General features: G+C 51.3%; 1 long non-coding RNA gene across 1 annotated transcript; it reads right to left on the reverse strand.

Annotated features, from left to right (window-relative positions):
• Positions 1-3,612: 3,612 nt before the first annotated feature.
• LOC140455318 (uncharacterized) lies at positions 3,613-8,340 on the reverse strand. The gene is made up of 2 exons (XR_011952816.1): positions 7,919-8,340; positions 3,613-6,275 (listed from the first exon to the last, which is right to left on the reverse strand). It is a non-coding gene; the product is annotated as an uncharacterized lncRNA (long non-coding RNA).
• Between the last annotated feature and the right edge of the window lie 1,693 nt (positions 8,341-10,033).

Here is a 10,033-nt window from a genome sequence, read left to right on the forward strand (position 1 = left end):
GGGAGAGAAGAAATGTTGGCTTACAAGGCATGAGAAAATGGAGATTTACAGAGCAGTTATTTGGATAACAATACCCAGAATCTGACAGGGGGTGACAGAGGATACAAAAATAGGAAAACCGCAATAAATAGGGTCAGGAGGGGGAAAAATGATAAAATGGCAAAATTAATGGCTTTTTTACTTGAATGCATGTAGTATTCAGAGCAAAGTAGATGAATTAACTGTATAAGTAAAGGGTAATGGGTATGATCTAACCATTATAGAGACAGGATTACAAGGAGGTAAAAGCTGGGAACTGAATATTCAAAAGGAGAGGCAGAAAGTGGGATGAGGTAGCAGTGTTGGTACAGCATGGAATAAGTTCAATCGCAAGAAATGATGTTCAAACAGAAGCTGGAGAACGCATGTGGATGAAGGTAAGAAATAAAAAGGAAAGAAGAGACTGATAGGAGTCGTCTTTAGACCCCCTAACGGTAGCTATACAGTGGGACAGAGAATAAATCAGCAGGTTATGAGGGCAGTACATAAATTATGGGTGTCTTTAAAGTACATGTAGAGCACAGAGGTATGTATACAGCACAGAAACAGGCCCTTCAGCTCAATTCATCCATGTTGACCAAACACAGGTGCCCCCCTCCTCCGCCTCTGTATCTGAGGGTGATACATTCCAAGGCCTACCATGAATGCTCAAAACCGCAGATAGTAGTGTACCCTAACATTTGAATGGGATACTTATCTCCCCAGCAGTCCCCTGGAATTACTTCTGGAATGTTTTATGCATTATTTTCGGGCGTCAGTAAATCGCGGAAACCAAATCCGTAGGAACGGGGGGGTTCTACTGTATTCTAAACTGATAGTAATGGTCATTGAGGTATATGTTGTATATTAAATGTTGTAATTGTAGCAGCCTCTACCACTTCCTCTGGCAGCTCATTCCACACACACACACACAACGACCCTCTGCATGAAAATGTTGCTCCTCAGGTCCCGTTTAAATCTTTGCTCTCTCACCTTAAACCCATGCTGTCTAGTTTTGGACCCCACTACTCTGGGAAAAAAAACCTTGGCTATTCACCCTATCCATGTCCCTCATAATGTTATAAATTTCTGTAAGGTCACCCCTCAGCCTCCGACACTCCAGGGCAAATAGCCCCAGCATTTTAAGCCACTCCCTACAGCTCAAACTCTTTAATCCCAGCAACATCCTTGTAAACCTTTTCTTGAACCCTTTCAAGAAAGAAGTTGTGACTAGAGGGAGACTAGAATTGCACGCAATATTTCAAAAGTGGCCCAACCCATGTGTTGTACAGTTGCAACATGCCCCCCCCCCAACTCTTATACTCAATGCACTGACCAATAGAGGCAAGCATACCATTGTAGATTGAGATAGTAATATTGGCAGAGGAATCCCTGAGAAAGAATTCATTGTGTGTATTTGGTACAGTTTCATAGAATAATATATTGTGGATGAGGCTATTTTGGATCTGGTAATGCTTAATGAGGCAGGTTTAATAAGGGATGTCACAGTAAAAGATCCCCTCAGAAACATTAATCAGAACATGACAGAATTTAGCATTGTTAGAAATGAATGTGCTCAGCTTAAACAAAGGTAATTACAAAGAAATGTGGCCAGAGCTGGTTTAAGTGGAATGGGGAAGTAGCAAAGATGTTTGGGGAACAATGGCAATCATTTAAGAAAATAGTTTTTAAAATTTATTATCGTCACGTTTACCAAGGTATAGTGAAAAGTTTAGTTTTGCAAGCAGTACAGGCAGATTAGACCAAAGTGCTTAGGGTTATAGAGTGAGGAATACAACATTACAGCTGCAGAGAAGGTTCACAAAGAGTGAGATCAGCATTAAATTTAAACTTGAGATGCCCATTCAGAAGTCTAATAACAGCAGGGAAGAAGCTGTTCTTGAATCGGTTGGTACATGTGTTTCTTCTGTCCAAAGGGAGAGGTTATAACTGGGGTGAGAGGGGTCTTTAATGATGTTGAATGCCTCTCTGAGGCAGTGAGACGTATAGATGGAGTCAATGGATGGAAGGGTGGCTTGCACAATGGACTGGGCTGTGTTCACAACTCTCTGTAGATTGGAGCAGACCAATTACTGTACCAAGCCGTGATGCACCTGGGAAAATTAGTGAGTCTTTATGAACATTGCGAATTTCCTTAGCTTGCTGAGGAGGTGGAAGTGTTGGTGTGTTTTCTTAACCATCACATCAATGTGGGAGTCCAGGACAGATTGTTGGTGATCGTCACTCCCTGGAACTTAATGCAGTCGACCCTCTCCACCTCATACTCATTGATGTGGACAAGGGCGTTCCCTCTAACTTGCTTCCTGAAGTCAATCACCAGCCCTTTCATTTTACGGACATTGAGGGAGAAATTGTTATCTCTACACCGTGCCACCCAGCACTCTCTTCCCTGTATTCTTGAAATTGTTTGAGATCTGGCCTACAATGTTGGTGCTGTGAGAGATGTAGATGGAGTTAGGACAAAATTTTGTCACACAGTCCATGTGTACAGGGAGTATAATTGGGGTCTGAGCATGCAGTCTTCCGGGACACGGGTGTTGAGGATTGTCCTGGAGGAGGCGCTGTTGCCCATTCTCACTGATGGTCTTGAGTGTCGGGAAGTTGCAAAAGAAGGTCTTAGAATTTGGAGATTCATTTGGTTGGAATTCATGGAATATAACCCACAACTGGAATATAACCCACAACTGGAATACTGTGAACAGCTTTAGCCCCTTATTCCAAGGAAAGATATCACTGGCATTGGAGGCAGTCCAGAGAAGGTTCACTCGGCTGATCCCAGGTAAGAGATGCAGCCTGATGAGGACAGATTGAGTCGGTTGGGCCTGTACTCATTGGAGTTTAGAAGAATGAGAGGCGACCTTATTGAAACATACAAGATTCAGAGGAAACTTGACAGGGGAGGTGTGGAGAGATTGTTGGCCCTTGTGGGAGACTCTGGGATGAGAGGGCATCATATCAGAATAAGCGGTCACAAATTTAAGACAAAGCTGAGGAGGAATTTCTTCTCTTTGAGGGTGATGAATTTGTGGAATTCTTTACCATGGAGAGCTGTCAAGGCTGGGTCTTTATGTACATCCAAAGATGAGAGAGACAAGATTTTTAATCAGTAACGGACACAAGGGTTACGGAGAAAAGGCAGAAAAGTGGAGTTGAGGATTATTAGAGGAATTATCATCACTTCACTGGACCTGTAACGTTAACTTTGATTTCTCTGCACAGATGCTGCCAGACCTGCTGAGCTTTTCCAGCAATGTCTGTTTTTGTTGTTGAGGATTATTAGAGTTGGATAGGGTACCGAGAGAGGGGAGGGCCCTCTCAGCTGCAGTTGTGTTGGCCCTGGATTGATTTTATTCATATACAGATTCAGTTGTGGCTGGTTCTCTGTCATTAATTCCCCCGGAGATGACGATGACGATGATGACGATGATGATGATGACGATGAGCTGCCGTTTTGTCCCAATGCAGTCCTCCACGTTGTTTTGATATCTGTGAGATGACCCTTTAGATTTACCTTATCTTGCTTTCGATCCCCATTTGATGTGCTGACTGACACAGACTGAAATTCAGTCACAGTTTCCTTTTCAAAATCAAATTTTATTCAAGTAAAACACATTGGAGATAGGAGCAGAAGAGCTGACTAGGCCCCAAACTAATCAACTATTCTAGACATAGCACTTGACACAGAGTGAGTCAAATACATTACATTAATTAAGAGAAATAGAGATCCTTAAAGATATTTAAATCAAATTCATTCAAATAGTTTAGATTAAATCCAGCAGAAACTCAGTTCTGATTAACCTTACGTTCAGGAACTGGGCTAGGAGTATGAGGAATTGTACCAAAATCCCAGACTGTGTCAAAAACAAACCAGAAATCCTCAATCATGTCAATTTAGTGTTTACATAGTAGTATCAAGTCGAGTGTACGTCTTGGGTAATCCACCCATAAACAGTGACTGACCCATCCTCAAATCCAGGTATGTTCCCGTTCCCTCACGATCTGGGAGACAGTGGAAAGGAGGTGGATCCTGAGCAGTGATAAATATTGTACCGAAATCCCCAAACCTGTATCCAGGGTAACTGTGTGACATGTGTATTAAGACTGTGACAGTCCAAGACCTCTGCCAATACAGTCAGTCTGTGAGTGTAGTGATAGCACTGAGCCAGAACTCTGAGCAACGTCTGCAGTAAGACAATAGGTGGTGAACAAGTGAGAACAGCACAATTAGACTTCATTAGGCTGCCTGCCTTCCTGTCTACTAGCTGAACACAGACCGGACAGAACTGCTGATGTTCCTTTGTCAGGGAGCGTAGTTTAAGGGAAACCATGAGCAAATTAAGCAGGAAGGTAGGAAGTTAATTAACATCACGAGTTGTTATGATCTGGAACTTGCTATCTGCAAGAGTAGAGGAGGCAGATTTAAACGGCAAACTGGTGAAATACATGAAAAGGAAGCTTGCAGTCCACAGGGAAATACCAGGACAGGGAGAAAGTGAGGACTGCAGATACTGGAGATCAGAGCTGAAAAATGTGTTGCTGGAAAAGCGCAGCAGGTCAGGCAGTATCCAAGGAGCAGGAGAATCGACGTTTCGGGCATAAGTCCTTCCTGCAGAAGGGCTTATGCCTGAAATGTCGATTCTCCTGCTCCTTGGACGCTGCCTGACCTGCTGCGCTTTTCCAGCAACACATTTTTCAAATACCAGGACAGAGCTAGTACAGACTGGACAGAATGGCACCCTCCATCATTCCATGAAGAATTCCAGGTAAAGTAGGGAGTTTACATTCTCAAACCAGACACCACACTGCAAAAAGGGGAATTCAAAACTGACACCACACTGCATCAGGGGAATTTGAAACCAACATCAATACTCTCCTGGGGCAACATTCAAAATCAGCACAGTCTGCTGGGTGTACAGGCAGGGCGAGCCGCATGGGGTACAGTCTGCCGGGTGTACAGGCAGGGCGAGCCGCGTGGGGTACAGTCTGCCGGGTGTACAGGCAGGGCGAGCTGCATGGGGTACAGTCTGCCGGGTGTACAGGCAGGGCGAGCCGCATGGGGTACAGTCTGCCGGGTGTACAGGCAGGGCGAGCTGCATGGGGTACAGTCTGCCGGGTGTACAGGCAGAGTGAGCTGCAAGGGGTACAGTCTGCCGGTTGTTCAGGCAGAGTGAGCTGCAAGGGGTACAGTCTGCCGGTTGTTCAGGCAGAGTGAGCTGCAAGGGGTACAGTCTTCTGGGTGCACAGGCAGAGGTAGCTGCAAGGGGTACAGTCTGCTGGGTGCACAGACAGGGCAAGCTGCATGTGGTACAGTCTGCTGGGTGTACAGGCAGGGCGAGCTGCAAGGGATACAGTCTGCTGGGTGTACAGCAGAGAGAGCTGCGAAGGGTACAATCTGCTGGGTGTACAGGCAGGGCGAGCTGCAAGGGGTACAGTCTGCTGAGTGTACAGGCAGAGAGAGCTGCGAAGGGTACAGTCTGCTGGGTGTACAGGCAGAGATAGTGGCATGAGGTACAGTCTGCTGGTTGTACAGGCAGGGAGAGCTGCAAGGGGTACAGTCTGCTGGGTGTACAGGCAGAGAGAGCTGCAAGGGGTACAGCCTGTCTGGTGTACAGGCAGAGCGAGCTGCAAGGGGTACAGCCTGCCTGGTGTACAGAGAGAGCTGAAACGGGTACAATCTGCTGAGAGGCATAGAGTGAAGATGGTACAGATGGTCGAGGACAGGGAGGTGGAAGATGTACAGACTGCTGAAAGTATGGGTTAGGGATGGTACAGGTTCCTGAAAGTATATGAAGGGAGTGGGTTACGGGCAGTTGGCTGTACAGGGAGAGAGGTGGAGCTACTGTAGGGTGGGGGAGGGGTTGATGTGTACAGATGAAAGGTTTGCCTGTCACTGCTCAGCCTTGATTACCATCTCCTGTTTCGACTGTCATTGAGAGGAGAGGGTTAAGGTGGTGAATAGGAGAGCCCAGTTTCCTTCACACTCAGACAGACGCTGCTCTGGATTATTCCCATGAACTGTACAGCATCACGTTCCGTATGTCTCAGGAGCAGCAGCTGAGGTCAAATCAGGCTGCAGCAATTCCGCAGGTCCCTGACTCCAGGTGTCTTCATCTGAAGGATCAGCTGCCCCTTGCTCCGAGAAACAGCTAGTTCTGCTCAAGGAGTGAGGAGTGATTACAGAGATCCACATTACTGGCACTCAGACCCCTAGACTCGGCCAAGTTATTGCGGGATCCCTGGAACAGAACCAGATAAACAAAGAGCTCAGAAATCTTCACAGAGAGAGTGACTGAATAAGTCAGAGGGTGAGAGTGTGCACTGATTTGTGAACGTAAGCGACTGTGACAATGTTCACGAGGGTGTGTGTCTTGTGAAAGACAGTCCTTGTGAATGTACGTGAGTGTGTTCATGAGTGTCTTAGAGAGAGACATTGTTTATGACAGTGTGTTAAACTGAGAGAGTGTAACTCAGGCTCAGTCCTGCGCAAGTCAGTGTGTCTGACCGACCCGGGGTCGGTGGGTCTGTCCGACCCGGGGTCGGTGGGTCTGTCCGACCCGGGGACGGCGGGTCTGACCGACCCGGGGACGGCGGGTCTGACCGACCCGGGGACGGCGGGGCTGACCGACCCGGGGACGGCGGGGCTGACCGACCCGGGGACGGCGGGGCTGACCGACCCGGGGACGGCGGGGCTGACCGACCCGGGGACGGCGGGGCTGACCGACCCGGGGACGGCGGGGCTGACCGACCCGGGGACGGCGGGGCTGACCGACCCGGGGACGGCGGGGCTGACCGACCCGGGGACGGCGGGGCTGACCGACCCGGGGACGGCGGGGCTGACCGACCCGGGGACGGCGGGGCTGACCGACCCGGGGACGGCGGGGCTGACCGACCCGGGGACGGCGGGGCTGACCGACCCGGGGACGGCGGGGCTGACCGACCCGGGGACGGCGGGGCTGACCGACCCGGGGACGGCGGGGCTGACCGACCCGGGGACGGCGGGGCTGACCGACCCGGGGACGGCGGGGCTGACCGACCCGGGGACGGCGGGGCTGACCGACCCGGGGACGGCGGGGCTGACCGACCCGGGGACGGCGGGGCTGACCGACCCGGGGACGGCGGGGCTGACCGACCCGGGGACGGCGGGGCTGACCGACCCGGGGACGGCGGGGCTGACCGACCCGGGGACGGCGGGGCTGACCGACCCGGGGACGGCGGGGCTGACCGACCCGGGGACGGCGGGGCTGACCGACCCGGGGACGGCGGGGCTGACCGACCCGGGGACGGCGGGGCTGACCGACCCGGGGACGGCGGGGCTGACCGACCCGGGGACGGCGGGGCTGACCGACCCGGGGACGGCGGGGCTGACCGACCCGGGGACGGCGGGGCTGACCGACCCGGGGACGGCGGGGCTGACCGACCCGGGGACGGCGGGGCTGACCGACCCGGGGACGGCGGGGCTGACCGACCCGGGGACGGCGGGGCTGACCGACCCGGGGACGGCGGGGCTGACCGACCCGGGGACGGCGGGGCTGACCGACCCGGGGACGGCGGGGCTGACCGACCCGGGGACGGCGGGGCTGACCGACCCGGGGACGGCGGGGCTGACCGACCCGGGGACGGCGGGGCTGACCGACCCGGGGACGGCGGGGCTGACCGACCCGGGGACGGCGGGGCTGACCGACCCGGGGACGGCGGGTCTGACCGACCCGGGGTCGGCGGGTCTGACCGACCCGGGGACGGTGGGTCTGTCTGACCCGGGGTCGGTGGGTCTGACCCGGGGTCGGTGGGTCTGTCTGACCCAGGGTCGGTGGGTCTGTCTGACCCGGGCTCTGTGCTGTGTTGTTTCCTGTACTAGACCAGAACCCTCCCCTGCCTTTACCTGGAACGATTCTTCACTGGTTCGGTTGAGGTAATTCAGAGAGGATGCTCGTTTCATGCTGAAAGAAAGAGAATGTGAAGTCACTGTCTTTCTGAGGGAGAGAAGGCCCACAGTGGGACCAACAACATACCCCGTGTCAAAGGAAGTGCTCGTGCAAGCTGCATTTCAGGAATGTAGTTGGAAATGAGCAAACGGGAGCTTAAGTGTACTAATCTCGGATTCCTCCCAGAGTCGATCACAAGTGAGTACTCACAGAGGGGGATGAAGTGGATGACTGTGCAGCTAGGATGGTGGTGCAGGAGGGAGGGAGGGCTTTAGATTCCTGGCTCACTGGGCCTGTCTCTGGGGGTGGGGTGTGAGTGTGCGTGAGTGTGGGGCTGTGTGTGTGTGTTTAAAAGGGTCTGTGTTTGTGTGGGGCTGTGTCTGGGTGTGGTGGGGGGGCAGCGGGGTGTGTGTGTGTGTGTGTGTGGGGTGGGAACATGCGTGGGAGGGAAGCGTGTGTGGGGGTTGTGGTTGGGAGTGTTTGGGCCGGGTGTGGGGGCGGGGGGGGGGATGGTGGTGGGAGGGATCACCTACACGGGGATGTGAATTTTAATGAGCAGTTTGATATGGATCCGGATCGGGATCCATATGAAGCCGGATCGGGAGTCTCGCATGGTGTGTTGCCTGCCCGGTGCCAGGGTGCGAGACATCTCTGACCGGCTTGAAAGGATATTGGAGCGGGAGGGGGAGGATCCAGTTGTTGTGGTCCACGTTGGTACCAACAACATAGGCAAGACTAGGGTGGAGGACCTGTTTGGGCATTACGAAGCACTAGGCAGGAAATTGAAGCACAGGTCAAGGGTCATAATCTCCGGATTACTGCCCGAGCCACGTGCCAATTGGCATAGGGACAAGAAAATTAGGCAAGTAAACACGTGGCTAAGGGATTGGTGTGGGAAAGAGGGATTCCACTTCATGGGGCATTGGCATCAGTTTTGGAACAGGGGGGATCTGTACCGTTGGGACGGTCTCCACCTGAACCGATCAGGTACCAATGTTCTGGCGAAGAGGATAAATAGGGTGGTCAGTAGGACTTTAAACTTCTGAGTTGGGGGGAAGGGAAAGTGAAAGCGACAGGGAGTATGGAGGTAAATGGAAAGATAAGCAGCAGGATAGCATGTTTCCAGGCGGATTTAAAATTGAGGCAGACTGAGAATGCAGAAAAAAGCAAGGATAACTTAGGACATATGACTTACAACATCTCTAATAAGGAAGTTAGCATTAAGGCACTTTACCTGAATGCTCGTAGCATTCATAACAAAGCCGATGAATTAATGGCACAGATAATAGTGAATGATTATGATGTAGTAGGCATCACAGAGACTTGGTTACAGGGGGGTCAGGACTGGCAGTTAAACCTCCATGGTTTTTCGACTTATCGAAAAGACAGAGAGGTGGGCAGAGGGGGTGGGGTTGCCTTGTTAGTTAAGAACAAAATTAAATCTATGGTATTGAATGACATAGCGTCGGATGATGTGGAGTCTGTGTGGGTGGAATTGAGGAACCACAAAGGCAAAAAAACCATAATTGGAGTTGTGTACAGACCTCCTAACAGTGGTCAGGACCAGGGACACAACATGTACCGGGAAATAGAGAAGGCATGTCAGAAAGGCAAGGTCACAGTGATCATGGGTGACTTCAATATGCAGGTGGACTGGGTAAATAATGTTGCTAGTGGATCTAAAGAAAGGGAATTCATGGAATGCTTACAGGATGGCTTTTTGGAACAGCTAGTCATGGAGCCCACATGAGAGCAGGCTATTCTGGACCTAGTGCTTTGCAATGAACCAGACTCTATAAAAGATCTTAAAGTAAGGGAACCCTTAGGAAGTAGCAACCATAATATGGTAGAGTTCAGTCTGGAGTTTGAAAGGGAGAAGGCGAAATCTGATGTAATGGTGTTACAGTTGAATAAAGGTAATTATGAGGGCATGAGAGAGGAACTGACTAAAATAGACTGGAAGCAGAGGCTAACCGGGAAGACACTAGAGCAAAAATGGCAGGAGTTTGTAGGTATAATTGAGGACACTGTACAGAGGTTCATTCCCAAGAAAAGAAAGATTAACCGGGGAG

Source organism: Chiloscyllium punctatum, chromosome 3, assembly GCF_047496795.1.
Source record: "Chiloscyllium punctatum isolate Juve2018m chromosome 3, sChiPun1.3, whole genome shotgun sequence".
NCBI classification, from domain to species: domain Eukaryota; kingdom Metazoa; phylum Chordata; class Chondrichthyes; order Orectolobiformes; family Hemiscylliidae; genus Chiloscyllium; species Chiloscyllium punctatum.